Source organism: Dermacentor albipictus, chromosome 10 (assembly GCF_038994185.2).
Source record: "Dermacentor albipictus isolate Rhodes 1998 colony chromosome 10, USDA_Dalb.pri_finalv2, whole genome shotgun sequence".
NCBI classification, from domain to species: Eukaryota; Metazoa; Arthropoda; class Arachnida; order Ixodida; family Ixodidae; genus Dermacentor; species Dermacentor albipictus.
Genome location: NC_091830.1, coordinates 22,183,612 through 22,205,575, shown reverse-complemented (window position 1 = coordinate 22,205,575; position 21,964 = coordinate 22,183,612). Strand labels below are relative to the sequence as shown.

Sequence of the window (21,964 nt, the reverse complement as noted above, 5' to 3'; positions counted from 1 at the left end):
ACACCTTATAACTAAAAAAAAAATAGAAGTCTTGTTTCGTGCCACTTTTGTTACCTGCTGTGCGCGGCAGCGGGGGAGCCTTTCCTTGCACTAATTGTTTCCCGCATCCTCGAAGCACACTGTTTTGGAAATAAATATATACATACATATATATATATATATAACCGGGTCCCTCGGTTAACCCCCTTTCTTCTCGTTTATATATATATATATATATATATATATATATATATATATATATATATATATATATATAAACGAGAAGAAAGGGGGTTAACCGAGGGACCCGATAATTATTAGTCATATAATGAGAAGCCAACAAACACTGACACCAAGTACAACATAGGGGAAATTGCATGTGCTTAATAAATGAAATAAAGTAATGATAAATTAATGGAAATTAAAGTGGATGAAAAAACAACTTGCCGCAGGTGGGAACCGAACCCACAACCTTCGCATGACGCGTGCGATGCTCTACCAATTGACCTACCGCGGCGGCGTTTCCCCATCCACTTTCTTGGGTATTTATGTGTACTAGTAGAACCCTGGGAGTGTTAGCCAGCGCCGCCACTCACAGACCTTGGCGGCGGACGTGGAACGTCTTTTTTGCCGCAGGCGTCACGAGAACGTCATGCGAAGGTTGTGGGTTCGGTTCCCACCTGCGGCAAGTTGTTTTTTCATCCACTTTAATTTCCATTAATTTATCATTACTTTATTTCATTTATTAAGCACATGCAATTTCCCCTATGTTGTACTTGGTGTCAGTGTTTGTTGGCTGCTCATTCTATGACTATATATATATATATATATATATATATATATATATATATATACACACATACATTCCTGGGAACTCGGGGGTGGTGCAGATAAACTTGAGATAAGGAAACGGGTTTTTCCGACCAAGCAGGAGTAGCTCAGGTTGAGGAACGGGCGGCCCAAACAGACCGCCTGCTATATAAATTGCTACCACTTGCACTCTTCATGTGATTTAAGAAGCAGATGATTGAGAAGAGACCCTGCGTAGGAACTGTCACTCTACGTGCAGTTTATATCGCAGCGAAACACAAGACACCATCGTGTATATAAGGCAAATGGCGAGTGTTAAGCAATGCAGCCTGAACATGAAAGTGTGATAGGTCGTGCCCTCATCCCTCATCCCACCTTTATGTTCTACTCGCCGTGGTTGCTCAGTGGCTAGGGTGTTGGGCTGCTGAGTACTAGGTCGCGGGATCGAATCCCGGCCACGGCGGCCGCTTTTCGATGGGGGCGAAATGCGAAAACACCCGTGTACTTAGATTTAGGTGCACGTTAAAGAACCCCAGGTCGTCTAAATTTCCGGAGTCCTCCACTACGGCGTGCCTCATAATCAGAAAGTGATTTTGGCATGTTAAACCCCATAATTTATTTTTTTTATGTTCCCGTTCCTCCTCCCCCTGGGCAGAGTAGCAGTGTAGAGCGCGCTAGCACAAGCTGGCTTCTCTGCCTTCTTTCAAATAAATTATCTCTCTCTCTCTCTCTCAGTACGTTCTAAGTACGTATACACTGTCAAAGATTGACACAGTATTTCGTGATCAAACACCTTAGAGCATAAACAATGAACAAGACTTAGAGTAAGTGGTTTACAACGTCATTACTGATGTGCCTTGTCCATTGTTTCCGCAATTGGAAGTTCGATCAGTGCCTATGGACACACAGGCTCCCTCAGCCACACGGACAAATCCCTCACTTCCTATCTTGCGCAAAAATCCTCGCTGCTCATTTTTTTCTTGCGCTGTAATTTAAATCGGTTTTCTGGCGATGACAGCTGCAAACCGTATGCCTGCAGTGCTGAAGACAGAATTGCGCCATTTTTGCAATACGCACTAATTCTTTATTCTTTTGTTACGCAAGAATGACATTTACATTACAGCATTTCTGGTGACGAAATTCCAAATTGTTTGATAAGTTTTCATTTATCAAGGCGAACAGTTCTTGTTCACGTTTGTGCACATGGCTGAAGACTATAGAGATTAGAAGTAACGGGAGGGAGGTTAAGCGGACGCTGATCTGGTTATTCACGAGAAGGCGTTTTGAGTGAAGACGCATTAAAAACATATTCAGCGCGCTACTGCGTTACGGCGCGTAGCTGTGCAAACGGATTTGGCACAAAGCCGCATCGACAGTAATGCGAGTTGTGGAATGTGGAAGCTTACGAAAGCGCACGTACTATACAATAGGTTCCATTTTTTGTGTCTTGCCCGTTGTTTGGCAAGGAAATAATATATGACTTTGCTTTTTGGCTTGTTAAACAGGCGCTCCATAAGTCTTCTCTTGAACGCATGCAAGCTTCACCCTTTGTTCAGCGTATACTAAAGAAGGATGATACGGGAACTGACGGGAAACCTCGAACCGCCACGGAGGAAAGGATGGATGGATGCATGATGTGAGCGTTTCTTTGAAACGGGGTTGTGGGTTGCGCCACCAAGCTGCTGTTCTTTGCAAATAAAAGATATTGTTGCTCTCAAATGGCTGTATTTAGGCCCCCGACGCTGAACAAAGATATCGACGCCCTCAGATGGCTGCAGTGTCTAATCGTTTCGCCAGCGCAATGAAGGTAAAAAACAAAGCAAAAAACGATTGTTTAAGTCATGCGAGACGCGTACTGAAAAGTGGCCCATGTCATAAATTGACAAAGCCGCGATATCAGGTACCGAGAACAGCCTTAACGATGAAATGTGTAGCTGGCATCTTTCGTTCTTCTTTTTCATCGCATGGCTTGTCAAGGGAACGCAAAGAGGAAACCTTCGCCACGTTGCAAGAGAGAGAGACAGAGAGACGAGGCGAGAAGTGCTTTCGTGGCAGGGAGTTTACCTTGTTTGTTCCAGCGAAAAATCAATGCCGAGCGAGTTAGCAGACATTGTAAGGACGTGGTTGCCAGCGGCAAATGAGGCGAAAAGATGCGCAGTCGTCGGCGTCCTTAGCAATCTTCAAAACAACTATATTAATCAACAAAGCTAACTTATTGATTGAAACAACTAACCTTCCTTAAAGTTAATTCACTCAAGCTTTTTCAGTTTTATGAGAGGAAATAAGGGAAATTCGGAGGCAGAAGGGTTTATAAAGTACAAAGCGAAAAGATAATATTATTACCAGACAGTGTAAGAGGTCAATAACTATCTAACAAAACAGTGACACAATAAGTCTGTGGATCACGGATAATATAGAGTGAAAGATAGAAAAAAATTGCGGATGCAAAGCAGATGTCGGAATATATGCAAAGCAATGGTTTTAGAGAGCCCTTACGTAATGTTCTACAACTAGAGGTGGGAAAATGTCAACATTTTAGCGCGCACATCGATTACGAACAGTAAATATTGAACATCGCATCGAATATTGAACAGTGAAACGTACGCGAATGTATTTGCGGCAGGGACATTCATTTCTCTGTAACAGGTACGCCGCCAGTGCTGACTATAGCGCAAAAAAATGCACCTATCAGGGACAGAAATCCATTTTAAACAGGAGGTGATACTTGTCGGAAAGGAATTACAGGAATAGCCTCTAAACAAATCCTGAGCCCGGTTGCAAACACGCGTTCCAAGAAAAAAAAATGGCTGCTGCATGACGAGCCTTTCAAGAACGCTTAATAAAGAGTCGCCGAAAAAGCATTGGAGGTTGTGGGAAAAAAATGAGAAGCCGGGCAACTTATTTCCCGTAGACACATTTAAGGGGGCCCATTGGGAGCAAAGCATGACAGGTTGTACCGTAAAAGATGAAACTGCTACGTGTCTATGGTATGGCATCGTAAAACTTTATTGTGGTCATTCGGAACGCGGGTAAGCCCGTAGCGGGCTGCTCCCACGTCGGCCTAGCCCCACTGCTGCGTCACGGACCCGATGGACAAGCCCATAGCTGTGCTTCGAGATTGGAGCTGCTTAGGGTGGCCTCCCATTTGGGAGACGTGACGTCGTCGATATCCCGTAACGCGATGGCGATGCCAGAGCATGTGTTCTAAGTTAGCTACGTCTGGGCATAGCTCGCCAATATTGGTCCATTGTATCTCTGTATAGATTCCGTGTAACAGTGCGGGGTTAGAGTATGGCCCGACCTGGAGTAACACGAGTGTTAAAAAGCCCGTGGTCTCCCTAGTTTCCTATGTGGCGGAGGATATAGCCTCCATCCCATGTAGAAATGTTTGGCAAGTTCCTTTTATGAGAAGGGAGGGTCCCGATTGCCCATAACCTCAGCTCCACGCCACCCGGTAGCTACGCAGTCGACGACTCCTCGCGCCGCTCTGTGGGCCGACTCGTTGAGGTTTGGTAGGTCGCCCTCGATCTGTCCCGTGTGGGCGGGGAACCAGATAATCGTGTGTGGCTGGCTCGATGTCCTTGTCCCGCAGGATCCGCAGGACTTGCTCCTGAACGGAGCCCTTGGCGAACGCTCGGACAGCCCTCCTCGACTCGCTGTAGATCGTGGCCATTCGGTCGTCCAGCAGGGTCAGGGCTATCACCACCTGCTCAGCCCCCTAGGCCGACTTCGTTCGAACCATCGTAGAGTTCGTGATTTCGCCATCGTGGGCAAATGCCCCAGCGCTGCGAACCCCGTCCCGTCGGGGCACCGGGCAGCATCGACAAAACGGCAATCCCGAACCCGTTCCCGAGCCTCGACCAGAGAGCATTGGCCCCAGCTCGTCTCCGACCTACGTTATGTTCGGGATGAACGTCGCGTGGAATTGGAGCTAAGACGATGCTTTTCCGCTGTTCCGGAGGGAGACCACGAAAGCGAGACACGATTTCCGCCGGAGAAACCCCCATGTCGCGCAGGATGCTCCTATCCGCTGGGGCAGTGGCGTAGCTAGGTCGTCTGGCGCTCGGGGCCGATAGCTCTTCTGTTATCCCCCCGATTGTAGTCGAGGAAGGCGAGGATATCGACAATCACTTCTCTCTTTGTGTCTCTCTAATCGTGACGCGGTATGTCGGCTCCGGATTGAGAGAAAGGAGGGGTGGATTACTGCTATGCGTAACGCTGGGTAAAGCTTGAACAATATGATTGTTTATCAATGTGATATAGTATTCCTTCTGCCTTTGTTCTTTCTGTTCTTGTATTGTTTTCGCATTTCTTAGTCGTTAGAGCTTATTGCTCATTTTCTTGTAACAGACGACCCTTGAGAGGTCCATTTACAATAGGCCGGATTTGTTAATTGAACAGTAACACATGGGAATGCTTGCTTCGTTTATTCAGCTCGTTTCGTTTATCGTACGCTAACTACAAGTAGAGTTGGAGTGGAGTAACTTGTTAGAGAAGTGTGGGAGAGGCCTTTGCCCTGCAGTGGGCGTAACCAGGCTGATGATGATGATGATAATGATGATGATGATGAACTACAAGTGATGAGTAATTTGGACATGCCCCCTTCAAAAAAAAAAGAAAGTACATTCTCAAGAAGCTATGCCGAGCCCTAGCGGCATGCTAAAATAAATTTCTATAACTTAGGAGAGAGAGAGAGAGAAATATAAGGAAAGTAGGAATGTTAATCAGTCAAGAGTTTGGTTGGCTACACTATGCTGCGGTAAGGGAGAAGGGGAAGAGAGAGAAGGGATAGAAATAGAGAGAGAGTATAGCTTCTACAAGGGGGAAAATAAGCGATCTCTGTTCTCTCACGTAACTTTCGTAGAGGATGCCGTGGAGCTCTTGACAACCGTAAACAGTACTTTGAGGCTAAGGCATACGGTGGGTGAATGAAACCGCTGTGGTGGTGTGCATACTTTCGCAACAGAGGGCACTCCGGACTGTGGCCCTACACCAGTGTGCACCTTCAGCTGACAGAGGAGTAATGACGACAGAAGAGGATGCCGATCGTGCAAGACGTCTTACGTGACGTCATATGTACACCACGGCTGAAGTTTGACGAACATACGCGTATATATATATATATATATATATATATATATATATATATATATATATATATATATACTCTAAAGTACTAGAAATTTGGGCTACTCTAGTCACCACATTTTTTACAAGACATGTCAAATGATTAGATGGAAAGTCCATGAACAAATAAAATACGCACACAGAGCAAACGTTATTCGCATCGGGATCTTAGAGAATAGTGTAACCGTAAGTTTCTAATTCGTCAGCTTCAATCTGCCATCGCGGTTCAATGGCTAGATGCAATGTGTCTGCTCAGAGTAACGTTGCAGGTACAATTAATAAATGATCTGTCGTGGTTACTTAGTTCCTATGGTGTTGCCTCTCTAAGTACCAGGTCGTGGAATCAAATGACGGCCACAGCGGCCGCATTTCGATGGGGGCGAAATGCAAAAAAAAAGAAAAACACCAGTGTACTTGATTTTAGGTGCACATCGAAAAACACCAAGATGTCAAAATTAATCCGTAGTCCCAAAGTACGACGTGCCTCATAAGCAGATAGAGGTTTTTGCACTTAAAACACCATAATTTATTTATCACTTATTTATTACTAATCATACCACATTGCACCAATAAGGCTTGAATAAAAATCCTTACAAAAGCCGAGCTAATTCAATACAGACTGAGGCACCAGAGACGCTCAAAATTATTTAAAGAGCGGTCTTATACGTATGCATAGACTCAGGGCAGCCCGCAAGAAACACGAAGAGACTCGTTTTACAGGACATGCTCATGAGTTGGTTAAACGACCTTTGCTACCGTCAATATATGTCGTATACTGCTGTTGTCAGGGGTGAAAAGGGGTCACTGCAAGGTCTTCTATTTCATATCACCACGCTATCCATTGTTTTATTTCACCGGCGGACTTTTTAATCCTGATTATTATGCTCCCCAAGTTATCGCTTAAACCAGGACGAGCCTAGTGTATTCGAAGTTCCATAAGCGTTACCACAAATGCTAAACTGAGTGATACTTGTGTTGTCAGACTGCGTACCCGAGGCGAGCACAGTTCAATATTCTCGTGTGTACGCGGGTGTGAGTGGAGGATGCGGTGATCTTTATGCAACAGACTTACTTCATTCGTCAATTACCATCCGACGACCGTGACATACAGTGCTCGCCACTTTCGCTGTGATTTGAAACTTACTTGTCCTTGTGGGCACAAGTTCGCACAATCAATATTTTCTTTACTTACCCGTTTGGTATTGGTAGAGTTCTTAACAGTAGCTATGACATGAGAACATTTTTATTGCTTTATTTTACAAATGAGCAGCGATTGGAACTAACATTCAGTGCCCGCTGCTGTTCTCACAGATATCGGCTTTCTTCAAGAATGGAATTCCCGATATTGTTGCCGATACCCCTGCTCTCTGTATAACCCAATGAGCCTTAATAAAAAAGGGCGGGTGGGCAAAGTTCATGATGCTATTCAGAAAGCAGCTTGTGGCATGATTACGAATGACTACTTAAGCACTGAACACGTGCATGTAGGTACTGACGTATTACCCTCACACTAATTTTATCGTACCTTGGAGGTTGCCTCTTTGGACGGCTATTACGCATCGCATTCCTTGGGCGATGCCCCTTTGTCCATGATTTATCTTGGCCTCGGTCAGACTTATGTCCCTACCGGTTAGTGCTGCGCCCTTTCTATAATGGTAGTCCAGACAAAAGCTCGCGGTATGTTCTCGTACAATGCACCGCGCATTCGCCGAGATCGAAGACAAATGGTCCGCACGCGTACGTGGCTTTTCGCTTAAGGGTCGAGCACGCTGTTGCATGGTTGTAACGAGTTCTCATGAAAAATGGCCGTTCGCGCTGCCGGCATTGCCTTGGGTAAGCGCCCAACATTGCCTCAGGCTTTGTCACAATGCTCGCACTTGCCTTGTACTCCGTAGCCTTTCCCTTTATCACGGAACGTCAGTCCTGCTATGTACTTCAGTAACATTCAGATGTCAGCGCCACTGGAGGCCTCCAAATGATGAAGCGCTCGGAGATTTCTTGCGGAAAGCATACTCGATCAGATGGGGCTCATTTTAATATGGTTTTGACTGATTTGGTCCTGACAAATGGGTCACTGGAATACAAATCGATCAATCAGCCATTCGGTGGGTCAGGGTTGAGCAGATAGATATTTCGTGCTAATTTATTGGGAAAACATGTGCAAGTATATCTGACTTGCTCAGACATGGAGTGAGTCCGCAGATAAATAAATCATGATGTATTTAGTGACCTGAAATATGTGGGACCTTGAGCTGGTTTATAAGCCGAGAAAGCAGCTTCACATGTGCCCAGAAAATTTGGGCGTCCCGGGGTGACATTTTCACAGGAGGATTCTGGAGTTTGGTTGCCAAAACCCTGATTTGATTACGGGGTCCAGCCTAGTGGGGGACATCAGAATAATTTTGACTTTAACGTGCATCGAATGCGCGGTACACGAAAATATTTTGCATTATGCCCCCATCGGAATGGGGTCGCTCAGGAAAGCAACGTCACAGCAACCACACTACCTCAGCAGACTCCCCGTCGCCACCTTAACTATTTCAAAATTACTCGACCTATTGCTTGACCGGCCGTTCTAATGCCTCAAAAACATGCCGCCAACGACTCCCCCGGATTACCTCCTAACCTTTCGCATCCCCAACACGCTCCCAAGCCCCCGTATTTCTTAAAGATTTCATTTTTCTCTTTCTTTTTCTTTCACCCCCCCCCCCCCTTTGTTGTGTCTTGGTACGGCCCTGGCACCCCCCTGCTTTTTTTTCCCCTTTTTTCTGCTTCTATTTCTTTTCTTTCCTCCCCGCGTGCCCACTCTCACGCTCTTGTCCCTTCGTCTTGAGAATGAGGCTCACAGACGTCGGACGACAGCGCCTGTTCCCTCTTGTAATCTCTCTCTTTAAAACCAGCCGCCAGCGACAACACCCGCACGTGACGTCACTGCACTAACCCTTTAAAACTAACACGCCGAGGATGACGAGGCCGCCTTTGACGAAGATAGGTCCACCTATCGAAACGTTGGCCAGCCTGTCTGAGGTACTTCAACCCTGTTTTAAAAAAGTTTATACCTCAGCGGGTGACATAAGAGCTTCTCTGTGTTGGACTCCTGACTAAAATGTTTCCCATTATCCGAATGCCGACTTTGAGTTTAAGCTTAACCTTTGCAAATATTATATCGGCGAATAGTTGACCGAGAAATTTACGACGGAATATGGGTTGCTGAAGTTTTGATGGATAATAGAGTTGGCGGCCAATTTCAGGCCGTAAATGTTGAGGCATGCTTGCACAAGAGCATTATGTACTTAGTTTCTTCTTTATGTGTATCCCTTGATGTATTGTCATAACGAAAACCTGCAGGTCTACATAAGCAACTGGCAAAATACTGATGTGCAGGGTGTCTCAAACAATGGCGACCACGTTTTGGGAAGCTGCGTGATGCCCTTGCAAGAAAGAGTCCAAACATTGTCGGACAAACCATCGGATAATGACCGTGGATGTTTATGAGATGAGCATTGAAGTATCGCAGCGAAACAGCGTACTTACACTGCCAAAACACGTCATGAATGAATTTATGATGTGTTTACTGCAGCCGGGCTTCTCTCCCGCACTTGCCCCAAAACATGCTGCGCCACTTAGTGGTGCCGCCGCGAAGTAAGGGCATGCCACTTCCTTCACTGTATACTCCGACATGACAGTTTGGTGTACATATGAGCTGGTTATATTAACTGGCTTTGCAGTGAGAGCAGTACAGGTGGTATCCTGGTTGATGCACATTGGACTTGCTGCTCTTGACACCAGAGGTTCGATTTCCTCATTGGTCGCAAATTATTTTCTTTGCACTAAAACAAGGCGAGATGTAAACCTACCTACGTATCTACGGCAAAGTGCTCGGAGTGGAGCAAGTTTTTCTTCGCTATTGAGAAAATGTTGTCAATACCATCGTCGAAAAATTTGCAGAATCAGGACTGCTGACAACCTGCCTCACAAAGAACTCCGAAACCTGACGGGGCTCACGGCACACTGATAATCTCGAAGGCCATTGTTCTGGGATCTGCGTCATACCCGCTCACGGCGTCTGTAAAGTTTCTGTTTCAAACCTTCTGATGAAGTAGATGGGACAACCACAACACCTACAGCTTTGTCAAGATTTGCATCAACCACTACTGATTTATATTCGAAGTTGAAAAGAAATCTTCCTTGCCGCTGGGATTCACCCTTCACTCGCTCTCCTAGTGGAATTCCCGGCTCCTCTCTACTTCGAAGTCGATTCCAACTAGTGGGAGGAATACAGGGCGAGAATTTTATTGCTTAGCGCACTCAATTTACCTTCCATTATTAATAAGTAGTCCTGCTACCGCATCTTTTGCGCGAACGAACATTGAATTGGCAAGAGAATATTGATTGTTTTATTTTTATTTCACTAACTATAGTTTTCCTTTCAAAACGGCCAAAAGTTCTGTGTGAATCCGGAGACATTATTGGAAACAGCTTTATCGCACTTGCGAGGTATATGCCTACCACATACCTTACGCATGCGCAAAAAGGTACCACGATTGAAGGAGTGTTTTTTTTTTTCAGTCTGCGTTGATGCCATGCTCATCCGTAGCTCCGTTTGATAACGGCAACCTTTCGCATTGCTGACGCAAACTCCTCAACTGGGTGGAGTTTCAGTACGCAGTATGGAAGCTTTCCCGCTTAGTGCATTAAGCGATGCAGATGCTCTGAGAAAGTTCCAATATCCGCTAGGAGGAAGTCCTTGCCTGAGTTTGAAAAAAAAAGAGAGACTAGACTAAGCACACATGGTGTGCTTGTTGCTTAGAAACTCTTGACAAGCGGATAGGTAGGCGCTTGAGTCGGCTACCTGAAAGCACAGTTACGAAATTCTCGTTAGAAATTTCCACAGGTCCCTCGATTTATTGCTAACAGCAGGCAGTGCAAAGAGAACAAAAGTGCAGCTAACCAAAGAAGCATCGCATGTACGCACGCGTTAAAAACTTGTGGTTCATACCGCTGTGAAATTGAGAGCGTAGTACGCACACACACGCGCACACGCACACACGCGCACACGCACACGCGCACACACACACGCGCGCGCGCGCGCGCATGCACACACGCACGCACGCACACACATGCCTGTGCCGACGTACATACGTACGTCGGCACAGGAGCACAAACATCCGCCTATAAAGATAACCGTTAAGAAGTTCTCAGGGTACGCAGCGTAAAAAATCAACATCTCCCAATGAAATAATTAGATAGATAATATAGGTCTTGAGAGCTGTGTTCATCACGTAACCCATTTTCTATTACTTTGTACGTTGGTTTTTCTAGGAGTATAAAGCAGAAGAAAACTAAGCAAATTGTCTAAAACGTACAGCCGTGCTCGGTTTGGGAGGAGGTCTGTTGTACAAAGACTATGAACGCTAAATTCAGCATAGGACCTAATGAGAGAAAGAAAAACTTCGGTGGGCTTTTCGTATTCCTTGGTTCGTACAGCGAGAGTATGGAACCCGTTACATGTTATCACGGCACCCGCATGTTTTAGATACATGCATCTTTTCAGCAACCGTTCTTTATTGAGGGATGTCACGACAGGGCCCGCATCTGTGGCAGTGAGGTTCCGTCGCAAATATGTGGTAAGCTAAACTCGCTAACCCGCCGCCTCTCACAACCTCGCCCGGAAGCTCTGACGGTGAACGGGAACTGTTTTGCGTAAGCAGACACTCTGCATATTCAAACATTCTCGTCCAAATGTGGCGCAAGATCTAATTTGTAACAAAATTATACCCCCCCCCCCTTCCTACTTCCTCAGTTTTTTTTAAGAATCTGGAATTCGCACGCGTGCCAAGCTTTACATCGGTTCAATATACACTAAGTGTACATGTAGGAAATAATAATAATAAAAAGATACTAAGGAAGATTTCTTGACAGTGTAGCGAAACGTGTCGCACCTCTGCAAGGATCCTTCGCAATACGCGAGCGAATGAGAGCGTGAATAGGCAATTGGTTCGCTCATGTGTTATAACAGGGCCAGCTGATACAGTGTATAATTTCGCAAGTTGAGAGGAAGGTAGAAAGCATAGGCATATGGAAGTCCTCCTCACGGCACCCGGCTGACATGAAGCATCCATTTTTTTAGAATTGTTCTAGTATACATGTTCCCATTTCTTGCGACCCCGACCATGCGTTTCCTTTAATTAGTACTAAAGAAATTATGAGTAGTATACGAGTGCTATTACAGAAAAGCTTCACTTGACGGTTGATCGGGGCTTTGTTTGTCTACTTATCGAATTGATGTATTTGCGCCGGTAAACATGACCGACTGGTGGACCGACCGACCAAGAGTTTGGGGCAAGCAGGCCCTTGAGCTGTATTGCTTGCTTGTTGCTTAACTAATCTGGATAAACGGGTTGGTAGGCATCTTAGCCGGTGATCTGAAGAAGACACAATTATAAAGTTCCCGTTCGCAATGTCCAATACATTCCTCAATTTCCGACAGAAAAGAGTCAATACAACGAGAATAGAAGTGCAGCTAACAAAGAAGCATTTTGTGTATTCACGCTTCTAACAATTATATTTCGTTACACCATGAAATCAAAAGCATAGTTCGGAACAACCTTCATTTGGGCTAGATGGTGCATACTTGGACTAGGAAAGAACAGCGCCAACTAAGACAGTCATGAACGGGGGAACGACACAGGATAAGCGCCATCCTGTGTTGTTCTCCAGGACGCAGGACACAAGTGGCGCTTGTCCTGTGTCGTTCTCCCGCTCGTGATTGTATACTAGTTGGCGGTGTTCTTTCCTAGTACAAGGGCATGGTACACGCACGCACGCGGGCGCACACACACACACACACCGACCCCCCACCTGCCCGCCCGGTAGGCTGGGTGAGTGAGTGAGTGAGTGAGTGAGTGAGTGAGTGAGTGAGTGAGTGAGTGAGTGAGTGAGTGAGTGAGTGAGTGAGTGAGTGAGTGAGTTAGCGAGCGATTGAGCGAGCGAGTGAGTGAATTATTGAGCGAGCGAGTCAGTGAGTTTGTATTTCTATCCTGGAACACGGTCGGTACTACTAGGGCACCCCTAGAGACCCAGAGTATCTGCTTTTATCTTTATGTCTACGTCATATAACCAGTTTTGTGAGACACCATCCACCACCTGGAAGATGCAAGATGGCAGTCAGGTGTCTCTGTAAGTTTATATTGAAGAAAAAATTATTTGGCTGCAGCCGAGATTTCAACGAGAGCAGAGATATTTCGGGCCTACTTTTTAGTACGTGGTGGACATTTTCGGTTTATTAAGGCACGTTTCCTGTCAAATATTAAACATACCGTGATAAATTTGTACCCCGAAAGTCACGAACGTATACTTTGGACTCTGTCAGATTGTCAACTCGTAAGAATAAGGTACATGCCTCGCAGAAACGTCATCGTTTGCATGCGTTTCGCAACTTGTTCTGTGATTGGTTTCTCCGGTGTTGCCCACGCAGACTGAATCAAACCAGGCTTCCCTGAAAAATGTCCCTTGCGTTCCACGCTGTCTTCATCAAAAGTTTCGAGAATTTAAGTGTTCAGTCTTTTTTAGGCTTGTAGCGCAGCTCAGAAAGAGCAAAAAGGGTAGGAGGTAGGGGTAATGAAAGGGAACGGAAAACAGAGTGAGCACTCACTCTCTTTTCCGTGCCCTTTCATTACCCCTACCTCCTTCCTTCCTTGCTCTTTCTTAGCTGCGCTACAAGCCTAAAAAAGTCATAACATACCGACTCGCCCAAGCTGCCACGCTTTTCACCTTCAGTGTTCAGTCCAACTTCGATGAGCATGAAAGACTGGCCCAAAGTAGAAAAGGGTCGTTCTGTCAAACTTGATAATTTTTCTTCGAGAATGATAATTTACTACACCACAGCGAAAAGTTCAGTATAGTAAGCACAGCTTAGAACATCGACCTCTAATTAGATAAATCTACGAACTCCTTTGCTTTTCACTTTGAATTTTTTCCTCCATTCTTGGGCTGCTATGTTGAAGGTGGTGCTCACACTAGCTTAAAATAAGAATGCATAATTGTAAAGTCTGGCGCACCACTTAGGCTATAAATAATCGACCACTTCCGGAAAACGTGAGGAATTAGTGATTAAAAACGTTGAACATTGTAGGTGGCCGTAAATAGCGTGTGACACAGCCTAATATTATCGACCTTTAAGCTTGTTTTTTTCTGGGAACTGTTAACCGTTATCTACGTACATTGAACCACAGAGTATCTTGCAAGCATTTCTAAAGAAAACTTTGACGCAATAAATTTTGTTTTATCAAGTTACAATTGTACCAGCAACGAAATTGACACAAATCAATGCCGCAGCGACTCTGGTTCATGCTTTGCAATAATTTTAACGATGGTGCCACAGTGAAAGCAGCGCTTTCTGCCTAGTGGAAACAGTATCGCGCCCTCCATGAGAAGATCTGATACATTTGCGGCACAGAAAAAGTTATATAGCAGGTGAGATCTCCGAAACTAGTTCCTTGACTGGTACCACGTAGCAATTCCTTTCTGTGAAATTTGTTTTGTTGGAATTCAGAATGCCGCGTGATACCGATCGGGAGATTGCGCAGTTCCGTGACAAAACCTTTATGAAACAAATACTGGCGTACGGCATAGACTCGTGTAAGGGCTGCACCTGTGGAAGAGCACCACCTTCAACTTGGCAGCCCAAGATATGAGGAAAAAAATTCAAAGTGAAAAGCATATGCGATCGGAACCCATACGCCGCGCGTGCAGATCGGCGAATTTTCGCATGCTGCGCATTTCCGCGTGCCCCCACCAGGTGGCGAGAGCTGCGCATTGACCTCTGATGCAATGGTATGCAATGATGCAATGGATCCGGGTATATTCGGGGATTCGGAGTCGGCAGTAGTCACCGGCTGCGTTGGCACCGTTTTGGTGAAAAGGTTAGGTCCCACGTAAGAGCCACGCCTCGTCAAAATTGCGAAAAGAATGCGGGGCCATAACACGAGTCTAAACGATATCTTTCCTACCTTCTGACCTCGACGGGCGCGTTGTCGATTCTACGCAGCCGTTGCTGTACCAAACCTCCCCGTTGGTCTCACAAGCGCACTTCTTTTTTTATATTTGCAAAATCAAAAGCACTGCACCTGTGTTAGCTATAAAGAAAGTACGAGCGCAAAGATATACTTCCGCGCATAAACAGAACTGCCTGCGAACCAGAAATGCCTGAAGGTTCGGTTGCATTTTTTAACGTAAGGTGCCGGGTGAATCAGATGTGGGCTTTACGGAAAACAAAAGAACGAGTGAAGCAAACAGAACGCGTAATACATAACACGACAAGGAAACATTCGGCAGCAACAAAAGGGAAATAGAATAAAGTAGACAACACAAGCTATAATAACACGATAACCTTGGCTTCCTTTCCCATACATTGTGTACTTCCTCTATTGTGGATCTATTGTGGATTATATACAGTTTGCTCTTCGGGGGACTCTTCAACTGATAGCGGATCAGAGGAAATGGGACTCTCTGGTGCGACCCTAACCACATCCGAGAAATGTTCCCAAGCCAACTACGCTGGCACGTAAAGCCAGTTCGTTCAGAAAGGAAGACTAAATCCAGCTGATAGAAGAGTACGCATTTGGGCTGGTTGGTTCATGATTACGAGCAGTAAACAGCGCTAAACAACAGAGCAAGGAGAGGGACACAGACACAGTTCAGTTGCCTGTGTCCCTCTCTTTGGCCTGTTGATTCGCGCTGTTTACTGCTCGTAACCCAGCTGATAGGCTCAGATGCCTCGAAGGTGAAAGCAGTAATGCGGTTCTGTAAAAGTTCTGCGAACGAAGGGATGGTCGAAAATGTGAAAGTTGCGGAGAACCATGAGGGCAGATATCGTAGATGGCTTTGAGATAAGAGAGTGAGCCACATCTTTATGTAACGAATGAGAATTCTTAGCATTGTGATAGAATCTCAAATATACAAAAAGTGCGTAAGTGAGCAAAAATATATAAAAAAATTACCGACGATTACGTTACTTCCTAATACGAAATTTGAGCGCAGCAAATAAGCTGTTTCACCTTTTCGATAGATTGAGGCAAAGAAATCGAGCAACACATGTATGCCTCCGCTTCGGCGGCGCGAACGGCAGGGTCTTCTCGGCGGCGGCGCTTAGCCTCTGCTTCGGCGACGCGTACTCCTGGATCATCTCGACGGCGGCGACGGTAAGCTTCTGCTTCGGCGGCACGCACCTCTGGATTCTGACGGCGACGGCGCTGGGCCTCTGCTCTGGCAGCTCGTTTAGCAGCAGCAGCAGCAGACGGAGGACTTCCATCGGTCGTCTCGCTCATGGCTCAGAAAGAACTGGCAGATAATTTCGCAGTGGCGAACGGCAGCGGCAATTTCGGCTCGGGCGGTGCACATATACAGATCCGCCGCCACCGATCTGGCTCTCTGATTGCCACCGCACAGGGCGAACGGCAGCGGCAATTTCGGCTCGGGCGGTGCACATATACAGATCCGCCGCCACCGATCTGGCTCTCTGATTGCCACCGCACAGGGGTTGCATTGGAGGAGGAGCGAAGAAAGGAATTAAGTTCGAGCCGGCGCTTTGACAACCGGAGACTCGCAGGAAGAGGGGGGGAGGGGGGCGGCGTGTACACCCAGCGGCAAACGATGGGGGCAGAAGCGCGCGCAGCAAGCGGACAACACGATAAAGGGAGGAGGGAAGAGATAGCAGCGACTGACTGATGCCGCTGACGCCGATAGTGAGTCAACCCCAGCTGCGGAGTTGGTTTCAGGGACAACGCCGCCGATGCCGACACAAACAATATGATACCCTCGCTTCCGCAGCGCTAAGAACCAGGTCTAGCCGTGGGAAGGTGGTCACGTATTCGTCGACGTGCCGGGGCCTACGTGAAATAACCGGCGCGTCGGCAACTGAAGAGCACCCTATCCGCCACACAAGAACAGGGGGGGGGGGACCCTTTCCTCCTCTTTCTGCATGGCGGCGACGGTGCGTATGCAGTCACGTTATCTTGACTCTCTAGCGGCGTCAGCGGCATCCAGCGGTATCAGTCGGTCGCTGCTAGCATGGGGGGATGAAAGGGGGGCGGAGCTGGTTACGAGGCCGACGACAACGACGACGCGAAACCCAGGAACGGACGCCAAAGAGCTGCGCTCTAAAAACTAATAATGAAGGGAATCGTTCTGGTTCAATTTTTTTATCAATAACAATCTTATGCCGCCAAGAGACAATGAATTCAGGGTTATGTAGAAAGTAATAACCGTTCTTTGTTTGCTGAACTGAAATGTAGAAATAACAACAATGGAAGTGGACGAAACGAAAATTTGCTGCGAGTGGGTGGGGAGGTAACTTGATTTTGCATTAAGCGTGCGTTGCTCTACCATTGAGCAGCTGCGGCGTCCACCAGCCTCCACTCTCCTACCGCACCCCCTGTTTGCTTTCTTGTGCATTTAAGTGTGTGCTTCAAATGTCTGGGACTGGGAGTGCTTGTCGCTGCTGTTTACGGTCACGGAAGCGGGTATGGAACATTCGTTTTCAACTGCAGGCGTCAGCGGGCTACAAAAGAAAGAAACAATAAAATGCACTGTTATATTTCTAGGAGCACAACATTTACTTAGGACGGTTGAAAAATGTCATTGCAGAAGTTCTTTGCCATAGTTATAATCATGTCAATGAACCTCTTAGACCTGTCTGCCTGAACCTTAAGCAAACCAACGCCACTGCAGGCGCCGACATTTCCCTCGCAACTACCACGGTTATCTCCTCATTTATATCCCTAACGTTCATTGGCACGGAAGAGAAGATGACGTAATGGCTAACAGTGCTACATAATGAAAATATAATGACGTAGGCGCACACACTTCCCCTCAACACAAACTAACGTATTTACTGTGTAGTGCGTCGAGGTGCAGTGCTATCAGATCAGATCATGTTCAGAACGAGTCGATGCTGCTCGTGGTTGAAATTAGAACCGAGTGGCTAAACTCCGAAATGTTTTCACCAGCCTCATTAATTGCGGAACACTGCAGAGACGCGATGGAGGCAGACAGGTGACAGGAAGTACGATCTCCAGACAGAGCCGTCGCTGACCAACGTCTCAGTGAGCTTACAGCCCTGGGATAGTTGTTCGGTAACGTTGCAGAACATTATTGCTGAAGTAGCGAATAGGCGGCGTGGTCTAACTATCGGGCGTGTAATAAAAGTGTTTCCGATAGGCCTATACGCAAGGCATTATGTTGAGGGAAGCAAAAGAAAGGAATTAATGAAAATAGTGAAGCCGCCTCTTTTTTTTTTCCAGATGGCGAGGTAGCTATGCACGACTCTACCGAACAACAAAGTGTACGGAAACATAGCCTCTGGCAATGCGGTCGCTTCGGGGTTGGAAGGAGTCATTCCAGCTGTCATTATAGCTAATGGACAGCCTAATCCATATATACAGAACCCAGATAGAGGTTACTCTGGCTGATGTTGCTACGTTGCCAAAACAATGGTAATGCTGACAATCTCGTGTTTGGCTTACTAAGGAAGCTTTAGCTAAGGAGCTCCCTTCTACGTAAATACACTGGATCGGAGAAATGATTCTGCTCGGCAAAAACTGCGACCGATTCGGTGACGTATGTTTCATTAAAGGAAAAAAGTTAAAACTTGCCGACGGCAGGAAGCAGATTTTCCTTTTCTTTGGGTCATCGATCGGTTCAAATTATTGCAGAATTTAGGCAAATTTATGAAAACAGAAGGTCAATTTCCAGAACTCAGCAACTCAGAAATACAAAAAAATGACATTGCAATGAAGTAGTGTGCATCGATTAAACATCACATGCGTACCAAGTCGATGTTGTACGCACCAATCTAAAGCTAGCATTAACTTGTGAGTGGGACTTTTTCAATATCCCCTAAGCATTGGAACAATCTAACGCAACAGTGTAAGCTACAACATAATTATTTTTTTCATGATTCAGCTACACAATCTTGAATTCAGCTGAGGGAGCATACGATATCTGCTTTTGGTGCATTGTTACAGATTTGTGAACATTCTGCTTTGAGTTTTTCTAAACTTCGAAAATTGGTTTAAAAGAATGTGAGGCCCTCGAGAAAAGTGTTGCTTGCACGTCCTATGCAATATGCTTTTTGTTTTTGTTTTTTGCTTGTGGGCGGACTGACAGCCTCTGATGAAATGGCCTACCACTTGAGATGATAAACGGTTGGTGCGTACTGGTGCGTTCTCTAACAAGCAGCGTTTTCAGCGTGGTTTTGCAGGGAACAAGCGACCTTCGCGAGATAGGATTTGTGTAAATAATATACGAATTAATTAACTGATTAGTAACTAATGAATCAATTACTGTATTTTTGATAATAAATTACGATAAGGTGGCATGCAGACAGAACCCCTGTACGCCTCTCGCACTTTTGGGAGTGTTCCGCAGATTAAAAACAATACTGGGTATACTACAAACGATCGCACTTCCCTCATAATTCATGTTTTAGGTGAATTTTTCAGCCGAAACTAAGGTGGTGTGTGCTCATAAATCAGGTACAGACCTGAACTGTGAGACTGGCGAGCGTTGGATACATATTCCTAGGGGACGCCACAAGTGCTTTTCCTAGGCGGCTCACGATGTGCTCGTTACTTACGCAAACTTGGGCGTTGTTTTCTTAGCGAACGTTCGTTAAGCCTAGTAATCGTGTTACGCCAGAGGAAATGTATAAAAGACAAAACAACGTGAATATCCTTAATGTGCCAGTGCGAAAAGGTCTACGCTTTGCACGGTGAGGGCAAGCACAAGGGTTACTTTCTCCATTATTTTTTTTTAACTGTTGCTGCTTCTTTCGTTTGGCGGAACTATACCGCTCCCGCTTTGGTTTCACCTTCCTTCTGCATAGACATACAGGAGTACGGCAACATGCGATAAGTTCAAGCAAAGGTCAACGTCAGCATGTTTCCTGTTATAACAGGCGTACAAGTACGCAGCTACTGACTCACGCGGTTCTTCTTACTCTGTTTTCGGCTAAGTTCACAAAACTTTGCTTATTTTGGCCACGTGTGAGGGGCTACCGTGACCCCTATTTGTCTGTGTGTTTCAGCACATGCGTTTCACTGTGTGTGTGTGTGTGTGTGTGCGCGTGCGCGTGTGCGTGTGCGTGTGCGTGTGCGTGTGCGTGTGTGTGCGTGTGCGTGTGCGTGTGCGTGTGCGTGTGCGTGTGCGTGTGTGTGTGTGTGTGTGTGTGTGTGTGTGTGTGTGTGTGTGTGTGTGCGTGCGTGCGTGCGTGCGTGCGTGCGTGCATACGCGCTTGCTTGCGTGATTTTGCTTGCGTGGGTCTCAGTCCGAAAAGTGGATCCCCACCAGGCTTTTTCTTTTTTTTGTGTGACAGGACGGAAACCACTCCGGCACGTCCTTAGTTCTCGAAAAAACAGAAACTAAGCCACCTTTTATTTCTCGTCTTCTTCAGTCATGGCCGCGCGCTTCTACGAGCCCCACAAAGAGCAGTTTTAATTGTGCGGTCAGAGTGGTCCTATCAAACGACGAGCCAACAAACGCGGGCGTAAGAAGACAAAGACAAAAAATGCGATCTTCCTTCCAGGTGGACGGAGTCTATTCACGCATCCAGTTTCTCACCATTCAGCAAGCGGCCTAATTGGCAGACCGAAGGGCAATGACGTGCTGGAAAGGTCGGTGCTTTTATGCAGTGTAAGCAGTGTAAGGTTTTATGCAGTGTATGGCGTCCATGACCTGTTTCCGGCTATGCAGTAACTTCCGTCACATGCAAACAGCAAGAGCATAGTCTTCGAGACCGGTATGTGTAAGTCGTAGGAGGCCGTCGCTGGGGCGTGGGCTTGAACACAACTTCTATTACAGAATATAGCCAAGAAATTCGAAACACAGTCGAGTGCGGAAAAGAAATGGATGAATGATTTAAATTGCATGCAAGCGTAAGATCAAGTCAACCAAATCAGGACAGGAATACTAATAGGAGATCACTGGGAGAAAGTTTCGTGCCTTATTTAATTTGTACTTACAATTAGGATGACAATAATAACTAAGGATGCTGAATAGCTGATGCTTTCGTCCCGTTCTGGTTAAGCTTAGCCCACGCACCATTGCATCCTTTCCTCATTTCGAACTTGGGTTGCGGACCACTTTGTTTGTGGATTGCTGGCAATTACAAACTACGATAGGTTGTATGGAGAGCGTTCAATAACGGAGAAAGAGCGTGCTCACAGAGGGGCAGGATGAAACGATTCGCTCAAAGATTGCTTTGGCGATTGAACAAACAGCACGAAGGACACCGCCTTTGGTAGCTTGTTGAAAAGGATTTCCTGTCTCACAGAATTTCCATCTGAGTATAAGTGAATGGAAATTGTTTTTATGAATTATCGGCTCCACTTATAGCGCAATAACCAAACACTCTCATGGCGCCGTTCTTATTTTAAGGCAAGGGTGGGCTTTATGGCTACACAGCTCACATCGATCTCCTCAAAAATATACCGCATGGGCTCAAATAAGGCCTGCATATTTATTCGGCACAGCCAGTGTGTCTCTAGGTGTCTTTTGCTGAGCAGAAGTTTCTCGTAGAAGTTCCCGCTAATAATCCTGTTAAGTACCTCCACTAGTTAAAGAAATAGAAAGTGCTTTTCTCTGGCCAGCGTGGTAAAGCGCAGCGAAGGCTAGTAATCGCCCCAGTCATTGATTAGCTAGCATTGACAACGTGTTGGAGAGAAGGAACGAGATGTGTTCGCCCACTGTCAGGTACTAATACTTCCGTTAAGATTAAAATTGTGGGGTGTTACGTGCCAAAACCACGATTTCAGTATGAGACAGGCCATGGTGAGGGACTCTGGAATAATTTAAACAACCTGGGGTTCTTCGATGAGCGCCCAAATCTAAGCACACGTATGTTTCCGTATTTCGTCCTCATCAAAATGCGGCCGCCGTCGCCAGGTTTTGTTCCCGCGGCCTCGTGCTTAGCAGCCTAGTACTCCTTCCGTGACGCTTCCATTCAGTTGACATCAAGTGGAAAGCGATTAGAGGCGGACAGTGGATGCAG

General features: G+C 46.1%; 1 non-coding gene across 1 annotated transcript; it reads right to left on the bottom strand.

The window, feature by feature from the left end:
- Window positions 1-423: 423 nt before the first annotated feature.
- On the bottom strand, window positions 424-496 carry TRNAT-CGU (transfer RNA threonine (anticodon CGU)). Its single transcript has one exon. It is a non-coding gene; the product is annotated as a tRNA-Thr (tRNA).
- Window positions 497-21,964: the final 21,468 nt, after the last annotated feature.